The sequence below is a fragment of the Canis lupus genome, chromosome X (assembly GCF_048164855.1).
Source record: "Canis lupus baileyi chromosome X, mCanLup2.hap1, whole genome shotgun sequence".
Classification (NCBI taxonomy): Eukaryota; Metazoa; Chordata; class Mammalia; order Carnivora; family Canidae; genus Canis; species Canis lupus.
In genome coordinates, this window is record NC_132876.1 from 108,867,716 (window position 1) to 108,895,551 (window position 27,836).

The following is a 27,836-nucleotide window of genomic DNA, read 5'->3' on the forward strand; positions in this document are numbered from 1 at the left end:
ATTTGAAAAAGTTCTGGAAATGCATGGTGGTCATGGTTACACAGCCATGCGAATGTTCTTAAAAGCACAGAACCGTCTACTTAAAAATGGTTAAAATGGTAGATTGACATTATGTGTATTTTACAATTTCTTTTTAAAACCCAAAATGATAAAAGGTTAAAAAAAAAAAGAAAGAAAAAAAGAAAAAGCAGCCCTGTTTCTCTCGTGTAATCCAAACCCTCTTATCTAGATGCTGCCTCTTAACATTCCAGATGGGTGAGCTCTTAGATTTTCAGAGTTCCACACCAGGTCATCTGGTGAAAGGAGGCGGTGAAGGAAGGGAGAGAAAGGAGAAAACCCGCAAGGAAACTGCATAAAAAGTACACTCAGGCTCCCAGATTCCTGTTGTCTGGCTTTCCCGCCACTGGCTTCCTAACTCCTTATTAGGTAGATGGCCTGGTTTCTGTACTTCGTCTTGTTTTGGGGCAAGAGCCTCCCTCCCCAGCTCCCGCAGAGTTGATTCTATTCGCCCATCGGCCTCACACACCGTAACCCTGTGGTGGAACAGGAATACCCCACCCCCCAGCCCACACCCCCACACCCCCCCCATGACCCCTGTCAAGCCCCTGGTGATTTCTCCGCGGTGTGCCCTCCCCTAGCCCAAATATCAGGGAGGATGGACAGGACAAGTAAATAGCAGCAAGCATTCCACTCTGCATTCTTCTGAGCCTTCTTCTCAATTCCTAAGTAAAATTCCTAAAGTAAAAATGGAATTTTTGCTGGAAGATTTTTTAAGTCAGGCAAATCTGCCACATTCCTTAAACGACAGCTGCGGTAAGCACAGCTACTGTGTTGTTATGCAACATTCAGCCAATATTGGCACAACCAAGCACATGGATAAAACATGAAATGCTTTCCCTGTTTTCCATGTTTGGCCACAAAATCCTGCTCAAAAATGTCTTTGACTCTTCACTGTCTGTCATTTCTGTGGGCTCATCCGGAAATTGAGAAAGTGCCCTTTCAGTTCAAATTCCTTCCCAGCGTAATAAGAGCTCACTTGCTCGATCGGCTGGATCGCTCTCTCCGCTCTCCCACCTCTTCGCCTTGCTTACCTGTATATACCCAAGTGGCAACAACTACTATTTTTAGTTTGCATCTTCAGAGGATAATAGTGCGTCCTTAGGGCTGAGGATTTTTAAATCCCGATCTTTGAGATAACTGAGATAATACCCACTCATGTATAAAAACCAAATCCTTCCATTCAATTAACATTTTGCAACTTCCCTGCTCTGTGGAAACAGTATTGGTAACACTTCTCTGTATTTGCAATCTGTTTAGGTGTAACATTGGTGGAATTAACAGTAAAGTGTTACTTTAAGTGAACGAAAACAACAAATTTTGAACATGAAATGGTAATTTATGCCATATAGGTCTGATATATCAAAACAGAGAAAACACATAGAAAATTACTTGTCACAAGAGTAGCTTTAATTTAATTAGGCATCCCTCAACCACTGGAGAAACAAAAGTTTGATTTCTAGGAAATCCGTTTTTTGAAAATTCAGAATTCCTCCTTTTTTTTTTCTTGGAGACAATGTTAATTATTATCTTACCTATAGGATTCTAATAAATGAAGGAGAAAACTGGTAAAGAGAGTTAAAAAGATTTTTCAGATTAAAAATAAAATATCTACAATGCCAAGCAAAAATTTTCCAAAGCTAGGTTCTAAGAAGTGAGCTACATCTTTCAAGATCCCCAAGGATCATTTCAGATTGAATTTCATAAAAATAAGTGCCATTTTGACAAAAATGTTTACTCAACAGGGGGACTGCCAAACCCTAACCAATACCCATTCACCGTAACAAAATTTCAGCACAAGAATATTAATGCCCCAATGGTCTTTGTGAATTCCATATACAGTATGTGATAAATATAAAACAACATAGGAGCAGCTTGCTTTATTTAATACACTAGATGTGTTTCTACAAAGATGAAGGTAATTTAAATTTTTGTAGGATTAAATCATATTTTTAAGACTTAGCAACTCTCCATTTAAAGGAGCAGTTGGGTAAACTTATTAAATGAAGCATTTTTAAAAGGAAATCATCACCTCTTAAGTTATGTGCTATTTTTCCAAATATCATTTCATACATAGAGTTTTTGTAAAGGGGAAATCCCTCCATAATACAACCCTCATATTTTTAACATGACCCCTAGAAAAGGAGTGTTGTCCCTCCTGAACACCTGACTACTAAAAATGTAGGACACCCACAATGTAGAGAATCACACTTGTACAGGCAACTTTGTGTGGCTCAGTAGTTTTCAAAATTCAGATGGAAGCCAAAGATTGAAAATAACCTAAATGGCTATGAACAGGGGTGCTGGTTATAAAACCATGGTATGTCCCTACAATGGAATCCTATAAAAACCAAATGAGAATGCTCTCTATGTACATGTATGGGAAGTCTTTCAAAATATAGTGTAAAGGGGAGAGAGGCAAAATACAGAGCACCATATATAGAAATCTATCCTTTGTGGCAAAGGGACAGGAGAAAAAATATAAATCTGTATTTGCTTGTATATGCATTTTAAGTCCCTGAAATAATACTGATTAACTAACCACTGTGGTGACCTGTAAATGGGCAGACAGGGAATGGCTTAAGAGAGAGACTTTTTTTTACCACATACCATTTTATGCCTTTTGATTTTTGAAACATGTAAATGTATTACTGTAAAAAAAACAATTTTTTTAAACTCAACATCAGACTGTGTGATTATAAGTCATGTATTCTCTACATATTCATTGCCATCATGGGAGCCTTTTCTCAGCTTCCCAACATTAGAGCCATCTGCTTTGCCTAGAAGCAGAGCCTGAGACAGGGATTCAGATGCTTATGGTTGAGTGAAAAACTGCTCTAGGCCTGTTAGGAAGTGGGGGACGCAGAATAGGGCAGGGAAAGGAGAGAAGCAAAGATGGGGCCTCAGGTGAAATTCAGAGCATAAATCACACCACAAATTGTCCCTTCTCAAGACTAAGGGGCCAGCTTTTTGTACCCCAAAATCAGATTCTGGGCTCTGGGGCAAGGGGCAGAGGGTTGTAACCTCTCAGGACAGTGGCTCCCATTCAGCAACAGGTGCATCTGCAGCCAGTATTCCTGGCAGCTGGCAGAGGGGTGCACAGCCTGGGAACGGGGGTATGGGTGGGGCACCGACAGCACCCACATCACCAGGGATTGCCAACCTTCAGTGTACATCAGAATCACATGGGAAGCTTTTTAAAACAGATCTCTGGGCCCCAGCCCTAGAGTTTCTGATTCAGTAAATAGAGAAGGGCTCAATGATTTCTCACAAGGTGCCAGGTGATACTCTGCTGCCAGTCCAGGAAGCCACAGTTGGAGAGCCACGGCCCTCCCTCACCTTTGCCTCCTGCCTCTCCTTTCCCTCTGCAGCGGATCTCCATACCCTCTGCTCTTCTCTGGATCCTCTCCAACGCACTTCCTCTCCATTCCCCTTGCTGACATTCCCATGCAGGTCCTTATTCTATCAAGACCTAGATTAAGGGTAATTGTTACCCCGACGAAAAAGGGCAGGTCATTTTGTGATTTACCTTTATTGGCTGTGTCTACACGGATTAAAACCACACGGTAATTATTCCAGCTCACTTTAATCGCCCACAAGTGTGTTCAAACGGCAAAAGAACTGCTGCAGTTCTTTGCCAACGATCCACACGCTAACCCTGTTCTTTTCTAGAAGGACTTACAGTGTTCATCTAGTTCAGTGGTTTTCATGGGTGGTGGCACTGTGGCGCAGAGGAACATCTTTTCGCACCTGGATGTGGGTGGGTCACTGATCTCCAAAGCCTTTCATTTCGTAGATGAGGAACCCGAGACCCCACTCGCAGGCACACGCCTTAGCTTGCTGCACACCCCCTTGTCCCGGGAATGTCCTGTTCTGGGATCCAGAAGGAGGACTGCAGCCTGGGGCCTTTCACAGCCCAAAAACTTCACCAGCAGCCAGTGCACCAACTCCAGCTCCACCTCCTGCTTTCCAGGCTCCTCATCCCTGAGAAACAACAAAGCTAACCCTTACTGAGCCCCTTGTGTGTTCAAGACAACACCCCCGGGCCTGTTCAGTGTCCTACCCCTTGATCTCCCTTACACATCTCTCCAAGGCCAATGTCAGGACCAGGGTGAAGCAAGAAGAGTACCTCCTTCCAATCAGGATCACCACCTTCAGGGTGGGAGCAAGCACCCTCTGGAGATGGCCCGATCCTGGTGTCCCTGAAGGACTCAAATCATCTCAAGCAACATTGTGCAGGCGATTGCGACGGAAGAGCATACCCTGGGAAGTGACAGTGTCCTGCAATAGTAGTTAAAAATTACCCCATGTTCCAGCAATCACAAACTCCCTTGTGAAAAGCAGAGTGGCAACCACCACCCGGAAAAGCCATCTGTAACCTCATTTTCATCTCCCTGACCCTTTCCTTAAGGTCACTTGGGAGTGGAGGCTTCTTTCTTCCAAAACGAAATGGTGTCTCTTTCCAACAGGAAAATTTCTCGCTCCTTTGAAGAAGTGGCTTCCTCCAGGCAGTCCCTCTGTCTAGAACTGTGCCGTCCAGTATGGTAGCCACTAGCCACGTGGCCTAGTGCCATTTCAGATTAAATTTAAGTCAAACAGTAGGATTTTAAATGCCATTTCTCTACCTCACTAACCTCATTTCAAGTGCTCACTAGCCACTTGTGGCTGTGGCTGCGGTATCGCACAACACAGATGCGAACACTCCCAGCATTGCAGAAAGTTCTATGGGACAGTGATGATCTAGCTTTCCCTATATTTGATTTACTCAAAATCTTATTTCTCAAAGTCACCTAGAAAAGAAAATCATTTCCTTCTTAATCATACAGAATCTGGTTTTGCCTTTTGTACCATCCTTTTGTTCCTTTGTGACTTTTAACTGCCTGAGGTCACTTTAAAAATAAGTCTGTCGGGCACCTGGGTGGCTCAGTGGTTGAGCATCTGCCTTTGGCTCAGGTCGTGATCCTGGGGGCCTGGGATCTAGTCCCGCATCAGGCTCCCTATGGGGAGCCTTCTTCTCCTTCTGCCTATGTCTCTGCCTCCCTCTCTGTGTCTCTCATGAATAAATAAATAAAATCTTTAAAATAAAATAAAATAAATAAAAGTAAGTTCATCTGCATTAGCCATTCTCACAGTGGAGCCCAGAGATCCCTGAGGGTCCCCAAGACCATTTCAGGGGGCCTGTAAGGCCAAAATTATTTTCACAATAACACTAAGACATTATCTTTTCCCCTTTCATTCCCTCCAAATGTGCAGTGGAGTTTTGCCAGAAGCTACATGATGTATGATATGATATCACAGAAGCAGATATGATAATCCATGCATCTTCTCTTAAGCCAGACATTAAAAAGATTTGCAAAATTGTAAAAACAATGCTACTTTCTCAGGGAATGCTTTTTGTTTTGAAAAAGTAATTTATATTTTTAAAAATGTTATTTATCATAACGTGTAATAGTTTATTAATATTATCTCAGAATGAATTAATTTTAAATATCTGTTTTAATATTTTATATGGTACATACTGATAGTTATAGCTCACATAAACAATAGCTCTTTGGGGTCCTCCATTGTGTGAAGGGGTCCTGAGATGAAAGAGCTGGAGTCCGGCCAAGCCATGTTATTAAGTGTTCATGACAGCGTCGCTCACCTTTGTTTTCATTCTTGTTTTTGACATATACTCATCACTAGATAAGAAAGACTGGTTCCAGCCCAGATTCTCCCATTGTTCCCAGAGTGTCTGCGGCAGCATTAAGGAGACAATCATCTCAAATCCCTCATAGAATGAAACTGGCGTGAACAGGAGAACAAGAGCTCTGTTGTCTCACTGGTAGATTAGCAAAATGAACATCTTTCCAGGAAGCGGAGCAGCAAGCAATGAGAATGAGCCACAGGAATGCCCCTCCCATCCCCATCCCCTTGCCCTTTCCCCCCTCAATCTGCCCCTACCCTCTTGAAGAAGAGTCCAAAGCCGAGACCAAAAAAAAAAAAAAAAAAAAAAGCCAAACCCAAGGGGTACGACGCCAAGGGAACAGTGACTTGAGCAAGATTTTCATTCAAATCAGTGGCTGCTAATAAGATTGATATTAAACTATTAAGAAATAAATTAAGGAGGGCAAAATACGCACTTGCGTATTTTAAGGGTTGATTTTTTTTAAGTCTAAAGAAGTATCTGTTTCAATGTTGTTTAAGCTTCAGACGATTTTTTTTTCTTTTCTTTCTTTTTTTTCACTAAAGGGTCAAAATTATGTGGGAGGAAGCCATGTGGAAATATGTTTTAGACTGTTGTGTTCTTGTGAGTCTTGGAAGTCAGGAATGGAGGAGAGGTAAAGCCTCCATTAAAAAACAACAACAACAACAATAAGTTGATATCTAAACAGAAAAGAAAACTAAAGACCAGAACAAAGTTGTGAATATTAACGACAAAGAAAAGAGAAACCTAGAGCCGGGGACCCAGGATGGTGATCTGAGAGAAATGATCAAAAGGATGGATAAAGTTATTTTCTGCTTGTTTTTCTCTGTTGAGTGGGAGTGAGAAGAAGAAAAAGGAAGCTGGTAGGTGGGAGGGATCGTCTCCCAGTGAACAAGGTTCTCTGAAATCCTTCACTCTGCCCCTTCTGCCCTCTGCTCCCTCCCTTTACCCCTTCCCACCCCCTAAACACTTCCCATGTAGCAACTCATTTGATCACCACAAGCCTGTGAGGTGGCTACTCTTATTAATCCTCACTGTGTCAGCCAGGCAACTAAAGCACACAAAAGTTAATTGATTGTTCAAAGTCTTTGCGCTGCTGAGCCTAAGGGTTCTAGGGTGGGGGAAAAGCACAGGCTTTGGTGGGGCACATAATGGCTGCAGTTTACTATTAGAAAAATGTGCCATTTGAACCTAAGATTTGTCCCTCTTTGAAGATTACTCTTTAGTGCATATAAAAAAATAATTACTGGAAAATCATTTAATATTTATTTAATGTTTTCATTAAAAAGGCCTAAACGAAAAGGAAACACCTGAAACTAATACTACATTGTATTACACTAACTGAAATTTAAATAAAAACATTACCAAAAAAAAACTCTTTGAAAAGATAGGCATAAAGGGCATTCAGTGACTCACTTGCAAGATGTGCAGAAAAGTGAAAGATCTATGGAGAATTATCTCCCCAAACACAAAATCCAGAGTCAAGTTTCATTGGCTTGCCTTGAGTCACTTGCTCCTTGCTGAATCAATCACTGTGGTAAGAGGGAAGGATTGCATTGACTGGCCAGGCCTGAGTCATTTCCCAGAACTGAGAGGGGTTGGTCACAATGCAAAAATCATAGAGTAGCGCCACACCTTCCATTTCCAAATATGACAGATGATGGCAACCATCACCCCGTGGCTACAAACCTATGAAAATGCCTCTTGACTGATATTGAAAGAAGCACAGTATTGTAGCACATGACTGATGTATATCCACTCTAACTATGGGCAGTACAGTAGTAGTTCCAGAAGAAAGGAAAGTTCTAACAATATGAGATGACAGCTTAAGGGCAGTATTCAATACTCAAGGATTTCTCAAGGCATTCTTGACTAATGATGTTTGACTGTAAGATAGTCTGATGAAAGTTGTATGGATAAGCTGCTCACTTTATGTTTTAAAGCTCATCAAGTTATTCCTTTGTAACTTAGCAGTTCAGCTGAGTTCTCTCTTTGGAGGCCCCAATGTAATAATGAGTCACTGTGCTCACCTCGGTACCAAGATCTATTCGTTTAATGCTTCATTTGAATTTGCCGAGGTAGCCACCAGACAAAGCATGGATGACCATATATATGACAAGAATGTATGAAGAGGGGGGCGGTCACCTGGGTGGCTCAATGGTTGAGCGTCTGCCTTTGGCTCAGGTTGTGATCCTGGGGTCCTGGGGTTGAGTCCCACATCGGGCTCCCCACAGGGAGCCTGCTTCTCCCTCTGCCTTTGTCTCTGTCTCTCTCTCTGTGCCTCTCATGAGTAAATAAGTAATAAGTAAAATCTTAAAAAAAATAGAATGTTACGAATGGGGTAGGTGGCTATGATAGATGTGTTTCCCAAACCGTATGGAACTTTTTTTTTTTTAAATAGAGATAGAGAGAGCAGGAACCAAGGGCAGGGACGGGGAGAGGGTGAGAGAAAGAGAGAATCCCAAGCAGACCATGCTAGGCATGGAACCTGATGCAGGGCTCAATCTTACAACCCTGAGATCATGACCTGAGCTGAAATCCAGTCAGTCACTTAACCAACTGAGCCACCTAAGCATCCCAAACTGTGTGGAACCTTTATCTCATTATGTCAAAATGATTTTGCAAAAAGACAAATTTTATGATCAAATTTAAGAAGCACACTACAAAGTTAAACAGCTTTCTTTACCACAAAACTTATTGGTTCCAGGCAGCCCCGGTGGCTCAGCGGTTTAGTGCCGCCTTCAGTCCAGGGTGTGATACTGGAGACCAGGGATCGAGTCCCACGACGGGTTCCCTGCATGGAGCCTGCTTCTCTCTCTGCCTCTCTCTCTCTGTCTCTCATGAATAAATAAATAAATAAAATCTTTAAAAAATGAAAAAAAAACCTTATTGGTCCCTTAAAGTATTAACATGCACTATGAATCCCCCCAAGAGAGACAGAATGTAGAATTGCTCAGACTTCTTTGACCTCACAACCACCCTTTTTTCACAGAAAATCTAATAATAATTCAATGCAACACTGCAAAAGATGAACATGAACAATCCTTACCAAAGCAGAGATTTTAGAATTCTATTACTTCATCCTCCACTGAAGGTCTAAATAGAAATGTGACAGTGATTTTTACATTTTGATATAATTAAGTGACAGTGTGCATAGGACTAAATTTTCCCCGTAGGTTACACAATTCTTCAACAAATTACTGAAATTTCAGTTCAGCTCCAAGTTCTTTTACTGTAACAGAGCATTTAGGGTTTCAAGATGTCTAACTAAACGTGTCAAAATTAAACATGATTATTACAGACCAAGAGAGACAAAATAAAGTCAAAACTATCTGAACACTGGCATTTTCTTCAGGCTAAAATACACTTTTTACAGAGTATGCAGCCATAAAACTAGCATTTATGTCAAGCTAGGATTAGCATTATCATATTGCAGATACACTGAGGTGCTTTTAGCAATTTTGAAAGGCAGTTTCATATTCCCAACTGTAATAGAGTGCCTGGGAAATCACACCCATCTTGCTAAAACCAGTGTAATTATGAGAGTAAAAACAACTAAATATCTTTGACACAGCCCTTTGGCTGTCTCATAATACTGAGACATTAAGTTAATGCAGTCTGCTGCTCTGAAGAAATGTGGATTTTGCCCTTCCATTCCAGTTTGAAACAAAAATTGGTGGCATAAAATTGAGAAGTAAATGAACCAAGAAAGATGTCCATATATTTTGTAATGGCCTTGCCCTGGAGAATAAATCCCCCACTGAAAAAGTAGTTAGCTATAGAACATGAGCAAATCATAGGTCTCAGAGGCAAAAAGGGCCTTAGAGATCATGTGACAGTATGTAGACCAAGCTGTGCCATTTATTTTTTGAAGGAAATAGGTTTGGCTATGGAGAAAAGATGCCTCAAGGTGGATAATGTCTTATTACACTTATTCTTTCACATTACTTGCCCGTCTGAGACTACTTTAACAATTGCATGCGCTCTTCCCAGACTTGCAGTTGAGAGACAGCTAAAACAAAGAAGCAGGGACAGTGGGAATCCATTTTGGTGGTGGTGGCTGCAGCAGCAAGGACAGTGGCAGCTGCAATCCGGGTTCCAGGGCAGAGGAGGCAGTGACCACTGTCTGACAGCCCCAGACGTGGCACCCAGGGTCCACAGAACTAGAGTCCAGCGTCCTGGAGACATATTGTGAGCTGCCCCAGATCTTTTTATTACACCAGTTCCCACTTAAGTCATCCGGAGTTTTTGATTTATTCTTCCAGAGAAAGGCAGTCTGGGAGATGATCCGACAGGTGGTCTCATCAAGGTGTGCTAGCCTGACGCATCCATGGCAGGTGCCCCTTCCTGACACCAGCCTTCTGATCAGATTTCTGCAACACCACTGCCTTTCTTGTTTGCTTTATGAATATCACCAATCCTTAGGAGTGCCATGCTGCACCTTCATATGCTGATCACAGGCGAGAGGGCTAGAATGGTCTGTGACACTGGGCCTGAGAGGACTATGAATGTCAGGAATGGATTTCCAAAGTTTCCAAACAGAGGGGTAGTAGCTGTGCATTTATCAGCTAGTGGGGTGTGGAATTAATTAAGAGGAGAAATCCAAGAAGAACAGTTGAGAGGCCTTACAGCAATACATATAAACATGCTACCTCTGGAACATCTTTCCCACACTCAGCTGAACAACTAGAATTCATCCTCTAAGTCTCAGCTCAGGTGCCAGATCACCCGGGAAGCTGTCTCTGAACACTGCCTGGGTCAGGTGCCTGTTCTCTCTGCCGTCGGACATTCCGGCGCATTCCTCTATGTTAGCTTGTAACACTTATACTGAAAGTATCAATTTATTTGATGGCCCCTTCCATAAACTTTAGTTTCTCTTCACACTCTAAGGGCCTAGAAGTTGACGGCATCACCAAAAAGGACACCTGAATCTTTCCTTCCAAATCTAGTGTAATTCCAAACTTTCTCAAACTTTGCTCTTTTAGCAGAGAGCTCCTGGCTCAAGCTGAAAACCTGAAAGTCATTCATAACTAACACATCTCTCTGCTTACCTCCATCCACTTCCTGTCCTCCTCTCAATTCAGTCCATCACCAAGTCATGACTTGTCTACCTTCATGATGTATCTAGAAAGAATTCACCACTCTCCATTTCCCCTGCCACCATTTTGGCCCACATGACCATCATCTTCCACCTGGATGATTGCAGTGAACTTACAACTTACTTCTGCTTTTACACTCTTGCTGGTTTCCCATCTGTCCTCCGCAGAGCAACCAGAGGAACCTCCTTCACAGCATAACCAGATACAGTCGATTCTTGTACTTCACAGTGGTTATGTTCTTTTTTTTTTTAATCTAGAGACAGAGAGAGCAGAGAGAGAGAGAGAGAATCTTTTTTTAAGAGAGGGAGAGAGGCGAGGGGAAGATGGGGAGAGGCAGAGGGAGAGAGAGAATCTAAGCAGGTTCCATGCCCAGTGCGGAGCCCAACACGGAGCTCAATCGCACGTGCCCTGAGATCATGACCTGAGCTGAAATCAAGAGTCAGGGGCTTAACCAGCTGAACCACCCAGGTGCCCCACACAGTGGTTATGTTCTCAAAGTTACTGTGAACCCTGGGTTGGCAAATACTGAAGCATTGCTCCTAGGGGAAATCCAGACTTAGGTTCCTGTGAGCCCCTGGTCACATTTTCATCAACCAATCAATACATAACCTTGTTTTATGTGTGTTTATGTTGAAAGACATCTTATCTTATTGATATAAGATAATCAATAAGATATCTTATTGATTGTTGATTCATTAACATTAGTCTCACGGCCAATAGCACTATAACTCGTGCCCGAGTGAAGCTTATCTGGCACACATAGTTTCATCATAAAGCATATCATAGCCTTTTGCACTTAGGGACACTGGACAATACCTCAGCACTGGCTTGGGAGCTATTTTAAACAACAAAATCACCAACCGCCCCCAAATCACAGAAATATTAAAAACACAGCACTAAATATACTGAAAAAAAAAGTCATTGTTTGCAGTATGAGGGCTGGAACAAGAAGGCAGAGTGTTGCCTTATGTGACCTTCACCGGGAACACAGCAGGCAGCTCACACTTTTTGCCACTCTGCGCATATGCACAAAGGACCAATGAAGTGCTGAGAGTATTGATTTGGGGGTTACGAATAAATGTTGGGCCCCATTGGAAGTAGAAAACATGGAACCTATGAATAATGAGGATTGACAGCGTGCCGTTCCCTCAATTAAAACTCTTTCAGTGGTTGCCAATACTGCTTAGGGGAAAAAAGCAAAATTTTTAATACTTTCTGCAAAGCCCTGCATAATTGGCCCATCTTTATCATATTGCCCTCACTCCCCACCACAGCATTCCGTTTGCTTGTGGCAATAATATAATTTGTAATTAATGTGTTATGTATTTAACATTTCTCTCCTTCACTGGCTCTAAGTTTCATGAGAGGTAGGACTACACAGTTTTGTTCTGTATTATGTGTGCAGGGCCTGTTGCAGGGTCTGGTACATAGCAGGCAACAATATGCAAACACCCAGAGGCCAAGAAGAGGTGACTGTGGCAGACACTTTTTGTGCTCTGCTCCATGTCTCCTCAGCCCACCTCTGATGTCCGCTTCAGCTGTGTAGACAGTTACCGTGCATGCTACGAGCATGCCACCTCATGAGCTTCCATGCCCCTCTGCTTTGTTTGTCTTGGGACTTTTCCCGAAGCTTTTTCCAAAACATTTTCCAGGACTCCCAGGGCAGTCCAGAAGCACAACTGAGGTGGGGCGGATGCAGTTACTGTCCTCAAGAAAACCTCTCAGCCAATGGGGAATGAGAGGGGATAAATGTTCCAGCATCCCCCAACACTGGGAAGACATTTCTGAGACAAAAGGGTCCTCAGAGGCATTGGGTCCCAGTTGCCCACAGGGATAATCATGCAACTGGTTCTTCCTGCTTCCTGGGACCATCTCCTAAATAAGCTGCCTGTACCTGATTCCATGTTTCCAGGGTCTGCTTTTTTTTTTTTTTTTTTTTAAGATTTGATTTGCTTATTCGTGAGAGACACAGAGAGAGAGATGCAGAAACACAGGCAGAGGGAGAAGCAGGCTCCTCAAGTGGAGCGCGATGCAGGACTCGATCCAGGACCCCAGGATCACGACTTGAGCCAAAGGCAGACGCTCAACCACTGAGCCACCCAAACTCCATTTCTGCTTTTGCTGCTCCTTCACTTGAAAGAATTTCCTTGTACTGCTGCCACCACTCCTTTTCTGCACTCTCATCTTCAGAGCTTTAAATCCTCCTCACCCTTCCGACAATTTAAATGTACCCCCTTGATAGCCTTCCTGATTGAATATAACTTCCCCTTTTCCTATTTATCCATTATCCTTTAACTACACCTTTCTTGTTATACATATGTTATTTGTGTTTTGTACCTTTTGTTTGTTCATTTAGGCAACATTTATTGAATGTCTCCTATGTGCTAGGTGGCATGTGCCAGGGATGACTATAAATAAAACAACTCTGTAGACCAATGTCCTCAGAAAGCTCTCACTCTGTCAGGAAATATAGACATTAAGGAAAGAATTACGAAAATGATGAATTCTGTAAAAGGGAAAACACAAGACATATAGCTGTGCCTATTATTTTCTGAGACAAGCAGAAGGTATTGGATTTTGCCAAATGAAAATGCAGTAGCTCACGGCAATCGAAAGTTGGAACTCTAGGTATCTATGCTGGGCTTCTAAGTCAGAGCCTCCAAACAGCATGATTTTATTTGGTGAATACTAGCCTTTTCTGTTCTTTAGTACTGCCTATACATCTCCCAGAGCGCAGGGAAGTAAGACTGGGTTGACGTACCCAGATTTCCTAACTCCCTGTCATGCAATTCTAGCTTATTTTAAGCACTATCCTCGTCTAATTTCACAGTTGGGTACCTATAGGAATGCCTGCATTTAGCAAACCCACTTGGCGCCTCTCCTCCCTGTCCGTCCCTAACTACGTGGGAGGGCCCCTCTGGCATCCCTTTATGTCATTAACTTAGGCCTTCCCTCACAAGGCCGGAGAAGTTTCCTTGGAGGTTTCTTTTTCTTCACATTAAAATGTATCCTTACTTCGCTTATCTTAGCCACCCATTCATTATTTGTTTCTGGGGCTTCTCCCTGAAGCGACATCCACTCCTCCAAGGCTATCCTAATGTATTCGGCCAAGAAGCATAATCAATAGTTGAGGAGGAATAATCGCTCTGGATACACTAAGCGTGTTCTGCGCCTTTCCTAGGGCTCTCTCTGGAGGTTGGTGGTGTGGGAGTTCGCAGTTACTAAAGCAAACCCATCAGGCTTTGTCCCTTCCCCTGGCCTCTGCTTCTCTCCCCAGTCTCATCTGCTGCTCCACCTCCCTTTGTTCTCTGTTCTCCAGCTTACTGAAGGCCTTGGGTGTCCTGAATTTGCCATCGCGTGTTTCGGTTCTGTTGCAAACAAGAGAAGCCAATTGTATCATTAGGGCAATGCTGGCTGCTGGAACAGAGAACCTCCAGCCTCTCAGGAGAATAACACAATAGAAACCTATATATCACTCCCGGGAATCCTGAAGTGGGTGCTCTCCAGTGATAGGTGGTCTTCTTCTGAGTGCTTATTCAGGACCCAGGTTCCTTTTCCCTTGGGGTTTTGTGCCACATCATGCTCTGCATCCAGCTGGCAGAGATGAAAAAAGCTGCCGGACCATGCCTGGGAGGTTTTTATGGGTGGGACCTGAAAGTGGTACATCACCTCCACTCGTGTCCATTGCCAGAACTCAGATATATGGCACACCCAACAGCAAAGGAGGCTGGGAAATGTAGTGCCCATTCTGCTGGGAAGAAGGGGTCTGCTGAGGAGCTGGCTTCTGCCCTGGCACTTGAGCTAGTTTAGGCCCATGAACATGTATTATACAGTATTTGGTGGCTCAGAGAACATTGGGAGGATCAGCTTGGAGGCTATATGTCCAGGAACAACACCCAAATCATACTACTGGATTGCTCTGGTAAAGATCTTGCTATATTGCTGCTGCCATCACGGCGGGGTACAGTCATCCGGGGCTCATACCATGGCTATGCTGGATGGGATGCTATGGCCTTCACGGCTCAATGCCTTTCCATCGTCCTCTGCCACCCTCACCTGAACAATAATTTTGTGTAATACCTTTCTCACCCTGCTGTCTCCTGAATCAGAGTCTCATGTGGGTGCATCTGATTGGCAGAGTTTAGGACAAACACCTGTGCCCGAGTGACAAGGGCAGCTGAGAAAGCAATGTGGGGCATGGGAACCTAACGTGAGAATTCCCCAAATACAGGAGACTCGTTTAATAAAAGATGCCCGAAAGAACATATGTCCACCACTGTCTTAGTTTGGGTTCCCTTAAAAGCTCTTAAAGAGAGAGAGAGAGAGAGAGAGAGAGAGAGAGAGAGAGATTATTTGTAAAACACTAGCTACGTCCTTCCTATTCCAAGAATGGGGGGCTTCCCAGATAGACCCACTTTGATGTTTTTTATCTCACTTGACTCTAATAAAATGGCATTCTTACATTCTCTGTTATCACAGGCAACATCTTCCCTTATTAGCTCATTCATTGGTTTTCTTACCAGTACTCTTGCTCCACATTTGGAAAATTCCAGTGTAGGGGCTAAACCATCCAGTCAAGCCTTTATATTTTTCAAGGCTCTCACAAAATGCCTTCCATTAAACAGTGTTCACCAAAAACTACACCGTTATCAAGATCCCTTGAGGAAAAGGATAATAGATATCCTAAGGGAAATGGCAGCCACTCTCTTACCTCCCTTTGTGACAGTTCACAATGACACCAGGAGCAAGTATACTCAGCAAGAGCCACTGCAAGGATGACCTCAGCAGCCTTGCAGTGCTTCAGGGGAAATTTCGTATCTAGTCGATGCCTTGCGAGAGAAGTGTAATTGGGATGACTGATTTGCAGGATGTAAATGAAAAGTAATAGAGTTTGGATTATACGCACTCCTTTCAGGATACAAGTCCTCATTAAAAAAATCTGAGATCCTCATCTCCCACTTCACCCCAGCACCCTTACTCCAGGAGACTGGGGTCACCTGTCACACAGTGTCGTTCACAGTGGCCTTTGCTGGTCTCAATGGCAGTACCAACACTCTGTTCCTTGCTGCCAGAAGCAAATTCTGTGCCCTCTCTACACACCTCCTACCAGAGCCAGATGTTTATAACTCAGTGTTCAAGCTCGGTTGGTCACCTGACCTTGGCTTTTGCCTTCATGGAAATCATGTGAAGCCCCTTAGCTGGAGACTAAAAAATTGTTTTAGAATTAAACTTCTTCCCAATTTGTTCCTCACCATCTTGATCCCTTTGACAATTCTATGATGCCACGCAGGTTTCAAAGAGCTTCTTATAAATCATTTCACTTGTTCCTATCATCTGTAAGCAGGTAAGATAGATTTTCCTTGTGAGGAAACTGAGATACTGAAGGGTCCAATAGTATAGCCAGGCACTCACAGATAGAACACCGTAGAGAAGGGAGTCAGGCCCAGAACTCCCATGACCTACCTGACTCAGTGCTCTGACACTTATTCCCCTGCTTCTCAGCCATAATCTTCATAAGGAACCACCCCAGTGCCTCCTCATTGCTGTTTATCTGCACTTTCTAGGGCCTGCTGTCTTTGAGACTGGTGTCTCCTTGGTTCTACCTGTCTCATCTCTGGTCACCATGTACAATTTGACTACCATGTACACTGAGCCCCACAGCAGTATGCTGTTCAATAACATCTCCTCTACAGGCTTCTTTTCCTTCACTGCCCCTCTTAGTACTTCCCTACCAGCGCTTCCTGGGATCACCTCCCACACAAACTAATTGTACTCAAATCCTTGTCTCAAGGTCAGTTTCTGAGGGAATCCAAACTAAGGTAACATGTATGTATTGCCCCTCATACCAACTTGACTTCCACATTGGGACTGCTAGCCTTGGGTATAAAGAAGCAGGCCTATCCAAAACATTCCCTTGGGTGTACCTGGGTGGCACAATTGGTTAAGGGGTTAAGCATCTGACTCTTGGCTTCGGCTCAGGTCGTGATCTCAGGGTCATGAGATGGAGCCCAGCGTCAGGCTCTGTGCTCAGTGGGGTCTGCTTAAGACTCTCTCTGCCCCTCCCCACTGCTCGCTTGCTCTCTCTCTCTCTCTCTCTGTGTCTCAAATAAATAAATCTTTAAAAAAAAAGAAAAGAGAAAAAACATTTCCTAAGCCTCAAACTGCTTCCACCTTGACTACCAAGTTCCTAGTTAACCCTAAGTCCAACCATTTCCATGGCTTTCCCATGTCCGGGATACAGATGTTCTAAACACATCTCCTGTCCCTATAGCCTCAGCCAATTGTGCCTCACACTTCCATCACCAATACCATAGCCCAATAAATTATTTTGAGTTTGACTGATAGATGGACATTGTGGCCTAGGTAGATGAGGGTATATTCTAGACAGAGGGAACATCATAAACAGAAGGCAGAGATGCCCATGTGAAAGCAGGGCTAGCAAGGGGGTCTATATGTTTGGAGGGTTCCCTATGTCTAAGAAGAAGAGAGGGCAGGGGACAACAAAAGGAAGAGCAGAAATTATGTATAGAAGGACTGAGCTTGGGGCGCCTGCATGGCTCGGTCAATTAAGCACTGGACTCTTGATTTTGGCTCAGATCATGATCTCAGAGTCAGAAGACAGAGCTCCTTGGCAGGCTCTGCACTCAGTGGGGGGCCTGCTTGAGCTTCTCTCCCTCTGCTCCTCTTCCCCACTCTCTCTCTCTCTCTCCCCCAAATAAATAAATCTTAAAAAAAAAAAAAAAAAAGGACTGAGCCTACCCTGGGAAGAAGTTGAAATTCTATCCGAAGTCAGCCAGCCAGCTCTAAAAGATTTCAAGCAGGAAAATGCCAAGTTTAGGTTCATCTAAGAAAAATTACTCTGAAGGCTCTGTGGAGAGTAGATTGGAGTAAAATCTTAAGTACCGAATGTGAAAGCACAATGTAAACTGCGGAGATGATTAGCAAGTGAAATATTTTTGAGTCCTGAGGTAAATTCCCCTAGAAGTACTCATTTACACAACTGAATGCCCTCCTCTATTCCCTCCTCCAGCCCAGTCTGGAACCCCTGATGGCAGGAGGCAGCACTGGATTTATTCCATGAACATTTATTCAGCACCTGCTGGCTGCATTCCAGGCACAGGGATTGTGTTGGGGATGAAGAATACATGGCCCCTTCCCTAGTAGAACTCACTGTGAAGCTTCCAGAACTTGCGACCCCTTGAACCACCCACATGTCCCATTATAGGCCTAACTGCAGGATTTTGTAGAGGCCATTTCAAGGCTCTGATTACGCACCCACTGATGGAAACTGTTGTGAAACCAAGAGGGTGCAGAAGATGTGGGTAGTGCCAGATGGGGAGAATGTACGGGACTACAGCAAATGAGAAGAGAAACAGGAAGTGGCATTGCTGAATGTAGGCATACTGCGCACCCACAAGCACTCTCCATACCTTATCTCATTTGATTTGCACAACCACCCTGACAATCAGGTACTGTTAGCCCAGGTATGGAGAACACATCTGGAAAGTGGCAGAGCTGGGATTTGAACCCAGAGTAGCTACCATCAAAGCACATGCCTGTAACCACTCTGGCTAATATGGGATTCAAGCAGGCTTCTGCATCTACCTGGGAAAGGACCAGATGGGAGTGTACAAAGAAAGAGGGCTGATTGGAAAAGCTGAGGCAGGAGGGGTCCTGAGGCAGTTAACTGCAAGGAAGAAGCATGGTGTGGGGATTGGGATTGATTGCCATGGACTACCTTGTGCGTAACAACAACATACTCAAGTGTGAATTACCCAATTGTTATCCTGCAAAATATCACACAACACTGGTGCCTATTAGTTCTTACTAAAATCATTATGATTCCTTCAATTTTTCCAGATTATTCTATATTATTAATTCTCTATATCCTAATAAGTTGTTGAAAAACGACATAGACAACTAATTTTTGCATGGTTTTATGTTAACAATACTTGAGAATTTTATCATTTAAGATAAAATGTTTACTGTACTTTTGTGTTTCTTTTTTTCTTCTAAAATAAAAACATAATGCAGCTGAACTTAAATGAGATATATTTAAAAATTCAGTGACAGTTTTACCAACAGCATGAATAATAACTAAATGATGCATTGCCTTGAATGAAACAAGAGCATCTGCTAACTTTAATAATACAAAAAAGTTATTTTTTCCATGGATGATACTAATTCTATAAATATAACACAATGGTTTTGCATTATAATATTCTGTGTAATAGCTACTTTATAGCTAATATTAATTCTCTAAATATGACTCAACACACAGAAGCTTTGAGTTTCAATATTCTTGGTAATAGTTGGTTTATGTCAGAGAGAATAAAGGTTATTATTTGATATAATCTCTGCATTATCTTTTTACATACTATTTTTGATTAAATGTTCCCTTCCAATATCAGAACTGACCTTTTACAGAAATCTCTACACCAGAGCAGAAATTTGATCTCATAAGGCAAAGGGATATTAAATAACAGAGCTTGTCAGGGATGTACTACTGCATCCAGGTCTAGCATTTTGCTGCTTGTGGATGTTCCTGCCTTCCTAAAGTTATAATTAATGTTCAGATGTGAACTCACTGGGGCCACTGATAGGAAATACAAGTCAGTGAGGTCAATGAAAAGCTAGACATATCCTCTTGGCACACTACACATAGTGTCCAAACATAAAAATAAAATATCAACAAGAGAGAGCTTCAAACCTAATCATTGGCTATACATTCTTAATTCCCCCTCCTATCCTCGCTCTAAAATGGGTTTGCTTTTTTAAAAATCTAGAAATGGAGAATTGACTTACACTGGGTGCTGTCTCTGTGCATTTTTCTCTTCCATCAGTCTCCACAGACCTTCATTTCTGGCATGTTTCCCCAGGCTTTAGAATGTTGACATGGCTCATTTCATTCTTCTTACTCTAAGGGGGGGGGGGGGGTAGAGAGGTAGACTGACTAATTTTAGAAGGGATAAAAATGTTGTGCAAAATGTAGAAAATGAGAATATTTATAACTTTTCTAACAGAAAAAAATCTGAAAAACCAAATTTAGATCTTGTGTTGTAAAGATTTTTAGTTAAAAAGCAAGAATATTTTTCATAACCTCCAGAGTGACAAAGAGGGAAGGAAAGTCTTGATAAAAGATTCATTTTTTTAAGATGGAAGATAGTATTGGAAAGAAAAAACTATACATTCTGTAGTAAATATAAACTGAGAAGAGTTGACGACATCATCCTTGTGGGTTTCCCTCACCACTGACTCATCATGTGAATAGTCAATTTCTGCCATGCTTGTCTTTCCATCTTTGTCATGAGAATTAAGTCCTGGGTTGGCCATCTATGTAATGGTAACATTTTGATTCTTCAAACGAGCCCAGTCATCTTTGAACCCTCAAATGACTAAAGGCAGAAGGTCAGTTAAATCTTGCTCTGAATTGCAAATAAAGTATTATTTTCCCCTAAATAATCCCCCACAAAAATCCATCTTATATTTTATAGTGCTTTCCATAACCTGGTAACTGATGACTAATGTTCTTAAATTGGAGACATATCCAGATAAATTTACAAGTTACTAAGCATTTTTGAGCTGCTAATAGGCTCAGTGCTCTCAAGAGTGATGTGGAATCTTGCTCCCTGAAGTGGGTCCACTGACTCGAGGTATCAGCATCCACCAGGTGCTTGTTAGGAATGCAGAGTCAGGCCCCTCCCAGACCTACTGAATTGGAACCTGAATTTTAAGATTCCCAGGAATTCCCATGCGCATTAAAGTCTCAGAAGCACTGAGGCCCCTGGGTGGCTCACTGGGTTAAGTGCCTGACTCTTGGTTTTGGCTCAGGTCATGATCTCATGGGTTGTGGGATCAAGCCCCGGGTTGGGCTGCTTACTCAGTGTGGAGTCTGCTTGAAAGACTCTCTCTCTTTCCCTCTCTCCCTTCCCCTCCCCCTGGCTTGTGCATTCTCTCTCTGTCTCTCTCTAAAAAAAAATAAATCTTTAAAAGACATAAAGTCTGAGAAGGACTGATATAAAAGGCTGAAGAAAAATAGTTCCCACCTGGGCACCAGTGATGGGGCCTTTGTGGAGAGAATTCAGTGGGCTCAGAGAAAGACCCCCAAAATACGGCCATTTGCAGGTAGATATCTCAAATATGGGTCATAACATTTCACTGCACAATCAGGGATAAGTTTTAAGAAAAGACAGCTCCTGGGAAAGGGGGGCACTGAACTAAGTTCATACACAAACCTGCCTGATCTGACTCCATACTCAGGTTTTTCCCCCTACCCTCCTACCGGGGAAGAAGCACCCAAGCTGGGCAAATAGGGATGAACTGAAGTGCCTGAGCATTAGGTACCAGGGGTTGGGCCCCAGGTGGCTACATCATGTACCGGCCAACTCACACCCCAATCCCTTTTGAATTACATACCCCAAAGAACAGCGACGTAGCATGGGAAAAGTAAAATACTACTTCCCGGAGCCAGGATTTCTCTGGCGGAATCCTGAATCTGTCTCCTAACCCATACCCTCATCCTCAGCAGGACTGAGCACGCTTGCTGAGAGGACAGGCTCTGGGTTCAAGTGGCAGCTCCATCACTTACTGTGCGGCCTTAGACAAGTGATTTAATTGCTCAAAGCCTCACTTTCCACATCTGTAAGCCCAGGCCTAATAACAGCTCCTATCTCGTGGAGCGATTGTGAGGTTACTAGGTCAATATACGTAAAGCGTTGCCGGCAATGCCCGGCAAATCGGAAGGAGCCAGGAAGTGCCGGACACTCGTGCCAGCCTCATTACTCCAGTCGCTGGTAGTTTTACTGGAGGTCGGCTTTTGAGTTGCCATTAATTAGCGCTGCCCGGGGAGGGCTGTTCGGCCACTTCCACATGCACACCAACCCCAACTGGTTCTCATCCAGTCGGTGATCCCCCATCTCCTCAGGAAATGGGATTTTGGAAAGCCGGTGGCAGCGGGGACCCAAGCCGGGGGCAGAGCCTCGGCGGGAGCTCGGCCCTCCCTGACCCCGCCACGCGGCCCGCTATAGCCACCCCGCCTTCCCCGTCTGAGTACCCAGGAACCACTCCACTTAATAACTCATTCTAGAAGGTTTCAGTGAATTCCATTACCAGTCTGAGGTCAGAGTTTTTGGGAAATTCGGACACTGTCCCCTTTCCGGGCTCTGAGCTCCCCTCTTCCCACAATTCCTCAGAATTACCAGCGATTGCTCAGCGATTCTGTCTGCATTTGTCTAAATCCTCTCAGATCGTCATTTTTCTGTGTCAGAAGACGTCAATCCGTTTATAGCAGCGCGTGGCTCTCTGGTGATCCCCTCACTTATCTTTGCCTTCAATTCCTTTTAACCAAATGTGTTCCGACCTTTCTGCGTCCTCTCGGTGCCCGCCGACGTGACCCCATCCGACCCACGCAGCCAGGCGAAGGCCATTTGCATTCTCTGTGAGCCTCGGATAAACCGGAAGACCAGCCCCCCCCCCCCCAACAGCTCGCTATTCTTGGCCAAACCTCCATTCATCAGAGGTCAAAACAGTTGTGATACGAATTTTACAGGGTTGTATTTGTTCTTTTACAAGCTAGAGGATTTGGGATGGAACCTCGGGCCTAAGGCTGAGGACACAGAAGTAGCAAGTAGCTCCACATTCTGAAGAGAGCCATGAACTGCTGGGACCGGTCACCTCCACAGCATGGGCCCCACTCCTGTCAATCATCACAGCCCAGGGTGGGAGAGGCACAAGGCCCTCCAGCCTCTATAAGTTGACTCCTGGGAATGAGCCCAGAAGTCATGGGGTAAGCAGCCTGTGTGGGAGCACAGAGTGGTAAGTGGGTCCTCCATCACTTCCACCTGAGCAAGGTGAAGGAGGGCCTGCAGGAAGCCCGGACTGCAAAACCACAGTGAGACACCATGTCACGTTGGGCGGCTCTAATCCAAAAGAAAGGCGATGACAAGTATTGACAAGGAAGTGAAGCGACTAGAACACTCACACACTGCTACTGGGAATGTAAGATGGCACAGCCTCTTTGGAAAACAGTCCAGCAGTCCCTCAAAGGTGAGACCCCGAGTTACCACATGACCCAGCAACTCCACTCCTCGGTGTACACCCAAGAGAAATGAAAACATGGGCTCACACAGAACTTGTACGTGAATGTTCACAGCAGCATTGTTCATAGCAGCCCCAAAGTAGAAACAAACGAAATGCCCATCAGCAGATGAAGGAATAAATAAAACGTGGTACATCCACGCAACAGAATATTGTTCAGCTGTAAGAAGGGATGAAGTACTGAAACTCACTGCAACATGGATACGCCTTGACAATGTGATGTTAAGTGCAAGAAGCCAGACACAAAGGACCACATATTGTGCAATTACAGTTACATGAAATGGCCAGAAAAGGCAACTCCATAAAGATAGAAAACAGATTAGCGGTTGCCAGGGGCTGAGGGGAGGGAATGGTGGGAGGATTGGAGGCATGATGGCTAAGCAGTATAGGGTTTCTTTTTAGGGTGATGAAAATGTTCTAAAATTGAGTGTGGTAATGGTTGCCCAAGTCTGTGAACATATTAAAAGCCACTAAACTGTACACTTTAAATGAGTGAACTGTATGGTATCTCAGCAAAGCTGTTACCAAAAAAAAAAAAAAAAAAAAAAAAAAGATGAAAAGGAGGAGGAGGCACAGATCACTCCCCCCTCCTCCAGCTGGATACTCGCTAAAGGGGAGAATCTGCAAACCCATCCTAGGGCACACATCAGAGCACTGTGAGGGACGGTTGGGACTTTGGAGGCTGGTGTGAGCAGGGAAGCTGGTGCCTGCTTCTAGCCGGGCAGGACAGAAAGGGGTAGGACAAGGTGCATGCCGCCCAGCACACCCAGAATGACAGTGAAGAGGGCTGCAGCGGTCGTGCCTGCACACCACAGTCTGGCAGGTCTGGCAAGGCCAGAATGTGTATTTTTCCTCCAGGCCGAGGAGACATTGAGAAAGAAGGTATCTGGACTTGAGCAACCATGCCAGCATCCGACTCAAGAGGGCTGCTTGCTAGACAAAGGCACCCCCAGCAGCAAGAGGTGTGGGGCATGCACCCAAGTAGCAGGCAAGGGATAGGAAGGGAAAAGAGGCTGAGCCAGACCTCCTCCATCAGGAGCCTATATAGTAGGGAGGCCTCTGGGGTCCTCTGCAACAATACTTCTCAGCCCTCACAGTGCCCCCACGGGTCATTCAAGCATTTTGTTGTATACAGGTCCGGGTTCAGTGAGTCTGGGGTGAGGCTCTGCATTTCTAACAGGATCCCTGGTGATCGGAATATGTTGATTGTGGACCATCTTGGAGTGGCAAAGCTCTAAATCACTATTTCTCAGATTCTTTGGTCTCAGGATCCTTCTGCAACTCTTAAAAACTATTGAGATCCCAAAGAGCTTTTGTTCATGTGAGTTACAGGTATTGAGATTTACTGTACCGGAGTAAATTTGAAACTGAGAATTTTTAATATTTATTTGTGGATTCGTTGCAAAGTAATGTTAAAGCCCATTATATGTTAGCGTAAATAACACATTTTTAATGAAAAATAGCTATCCCTTCCAAAGAAATAGTGGCGTTGTTTTTTGTTTTTGCAAATCTCTGACTTAACAGAAGAGAGCTGGGTCCTCCTATCTGCTCTGCATTCACTTTGTTGCCTCACACAGATATGTAGTTAGAAAGGATGAGTTTTTGTATCCTTTGGATAAATACCTAGTAGTGCAATTGCTGCTATAGGAAACAAACTGAGGGTTGCTGGAGGGGGGGTGGGTAGGGGGATGGGATAACTGAGTGACAGGCGTGATGGAGGGCACATGCTATAATGAGCATGGGGTGTTGTATGCATCTGATGAATCACTAAACTCTACCTCTGAAACTAATAAATCCCTATATGTTAAATAATGGAATTTAATTTAAAAAATGAAAAAAAATGTTTTAAAAGGTTGTGTTTTTCAATGACCTTTTCAGGTAATTATAAATGCTCTTCCGTGGTACTACACTAAAGCTTGATAGGTATTTTCTTAAAGGTTAGTCTCAATATGAAATCTCAAATCATAACAATGAGATTTTCATATTGTTACATTATAATCCATTGGTCCATCTTGCACTTTTAATGGATCCTTTACCCATACATAACATTGTAAAATCATGCATTGACAATTGGAGAGTGTTGGTTCACTGTTATGCGGATGTTTCTAATGTTCACACATTTTGTGATATAATTTCAAAAAGTCACATGTTTAATATCACCACTGATCTCACCAGTCAACTCACCAGAAAAGTTTTCAGAAACTCAGCTTTCATGCTCACAATGGTGAATACAAGTTTACAAAATTTTAATTTTCACGTGCAACCTCAAATTTTCCCATTGACAACAATTTTGTTTTTGAGGTGGTTGTAACATCAGGCTTACTTAAATTATTCACAAGAAAATGGTGCTAAATACACATAGTGTGTCTGTCAGGCATTATTCCAAGTGAAAATGATTTTCCATGAAAATTTTCCACAGCTAGTTCAGCTTGCAACTCATACACATAATTTTTCTCAAAACACCCATCATATTTCAGCATGCCACAGAAGTGCTTTATGCATTCTTACTCTCACACGGAGTATTAAAAAGGCATATAGTCAAAGATCAAGATTTAACATAATTAGTAATTTTTACTGCCCTATCAGGGCCGGTTTTAAATGAGATTGGGTTCTGTTTTGTTTTGTTACCAAAAGTGACAGCAATGAAGAATACCATAGCTATTAGTACGGTTTGGTGCCACTGCATTGATCCATGCTAAGGCACAGACAGTGTCACCCACCATTGCTTTTGCAACATCATTGCAAATGCCAACACAGTGAAAAAGACAGATTACATTTCAGTATTAGTATGAAAACCAGTTTTGATCTTGCAAACCAAAGAAAGGGTCTCTGGGAACCACTGCCCTAAGGAACTCACCATGTGCCCCATAAAATGTCAGCATTTGGAAGGCTGCCACCAGAGGGTACAGAAATCTGGCAGTGTGTACTGAAGGAGTCACAGCAACCAAGGGAGCAACAATAACAGCGCATTTAGTAAAGAGACCCTTGTTCTTTTTCCTCTCCCACCACTGCTCAGCCAACATATTTGGTGAGCTAGGCCTTGGAAAGAGGGGAGGTTATATTTTAGAGCTAGACCAGGCCACTCCAACACAGCTCAACCTGAGGCTTGGGCATGGAGAGGAAATGAGATTGAGATCAAAGTTGAGACTGAAATTTTAAACTGGACTGGACTTCTAATAATCAGAAGTGACCAGAAAGTTATGGAATTTGCCCAAGATGTTATTAAGAAAACAGGAAGGGCAATAAGACAGAGCACAGTTGGAAGCAGAGATTAAAGCTAAATAAAACACTTTCATGTTTTCATCCCCACTGAGTTGAAACTCTTCATTAAACAGTTATGTCTAGTCCCCCTTCCACTTATAATACATACATATTTGAGCTAATTGAAAAGCTCTCTATGTGACATGCCATATTCCTTTACTTCCTTGTCTACATCGTCTCATTCATCTATTCACCAAAATTTGATTGAATGCCTACTGTGCCAGGCACTCTTCAAAGGGCTTGGAAAACACAGATGGATATTGTTGGTGGAACTTACATTTGTAATTGTGACTTTTTAAAGCTTCTTTTCAATTAACCATGCAGGTTCAGCTGCAAAGCATGCTGGGATCTAGGAGCAACATAGCAGGGTTCAGTAGAGCTTGGCTAAATATTCTAAGTGGTCCAATAAGGCTGGTCCCGAGGAACATGGCCAGCTATCTTTATTACAGTGTTCCGAGGCTTGTACAGCTGGCTCCAAAAGTCTAAAAGATTATCTGTTAATCTAGTGGGCAGGGACCCAAGAGCAGAGGTATCTGGGCAAGATAACTAAGAATGGCAGCATCTTGATATCAGTAAGATCTAGGAGGAATCCAATCTCAGCCAAGAGCTGGAGTCACAAGGGACAAAGTCCAACTTCTTCAAGGAAGGGGACATGGTGGGGGCTTGACAGGGGTCAGATCTCAGTCAAATGAACTGGTGTTCACCTGGGAACTTTAGTAGTAGGAACAACTAGCTCATAGACTAGAATGGACACCTGAATTGGATTCAGAACGAAGGGAAGCAGTTCAGTAAGTATGTGGCTGCTACCTGCAGAGCTCTTTGAGGGGTGCGTTCCAAGTCCAATTTAAGACCATTACAAGCTTTATACTCTGAAAAGTCATGTAATGTAGAATTAAAACAACACTAAAGTGAAAAATACATGTAAGTAAAGTGAAAAATAAGTATTAAGAATGAAGTTCTGCTTTACCCATGATTTCTTCTTCAAAGTTGTCTCAAAGTCCAATTCCTTCAAATGAGTGTGTGTGTGTGTGCACGCGCACGAGTGTGCACGTGTGTCATGATTCATGTTCAGTCTGTCTCAAGGGTCATGTATACTGGCCTATCCTCAGCTCCACAGAGAATATCAAGGACATATGATAGAAACTCCAGAATGAGCCACTGGCATGCATGTGCTTGACCTTGAACTGGCCATCGGTCTCCTCATTACCCCCTCTCATCATGCCCTCAGCCTATTCCTTCATCTCTCTGACTTTATTTTGGTTCCACACATTCAGTTTATGACCCAACAGCTCTGCAGCTCTAGCACTCGCTGATCCTCTTTCATTCCTTGGCTTTTATTTCTCTTTTCGTGGTACTCTCTTAAGACAGATCTTTCAGGAATGGGCCGCTTCAACTCCCCCAAGTCCCCTTCATACCCCCCTGACCTCCAAGAGAGACCTAACTGGGCACCATCTGGCTTCCCACTTCCCGCCCCTGCCTGGACCCTGAATGAAAGAAGTCAAGCAGATAAAACCTCCCTCTTGCTCTTCCTCTCTCTTCCCAAGCAATAGTCATAAGACTTGAGGGCAATGCAAAGTCTTTAGAAAATGGTAGAACAATAAAAAAAAGAATGTAATAACCTTACATTTAATTACCAT

The 27,836-nt window shown here is 43.4% G+C and overlaps 1 long non-coding RNA gene across 2 annotated transcripts in view; it reads right to left on the bottom strand.

The window, feature by feature from the left end:
- Positions 1 to 21,461, bottom strand: part of LOC140628381 (uncharacterized) — a 30,258-nt gene extending 8,797 nt beyond the window's left edge. Inside the window, exons 1-3 of one of the 2 annotated variants that reach the window (XR_012026640.1) lie at positions 21,259 to 21,461; positions 19,648 to 19,761; positions 17,602 to 17,710 (exon numbers count right to left, since the gene is read on the bottom strand). This is a non-coding gene — a long non-coding RNA (uncharacterized lncRNA). Of the gene's footprint in view, positions 1 to 17,601; positions 17,711 to 19,647; positions 19,762 to 21,258 lie in introns of those variants that run through there. The other variant, XR_012026641.1, reaches the window with a different exon arrangement.
- Positions 21,462 to 27,836: the final 6,375 nt, after the last annotated feature.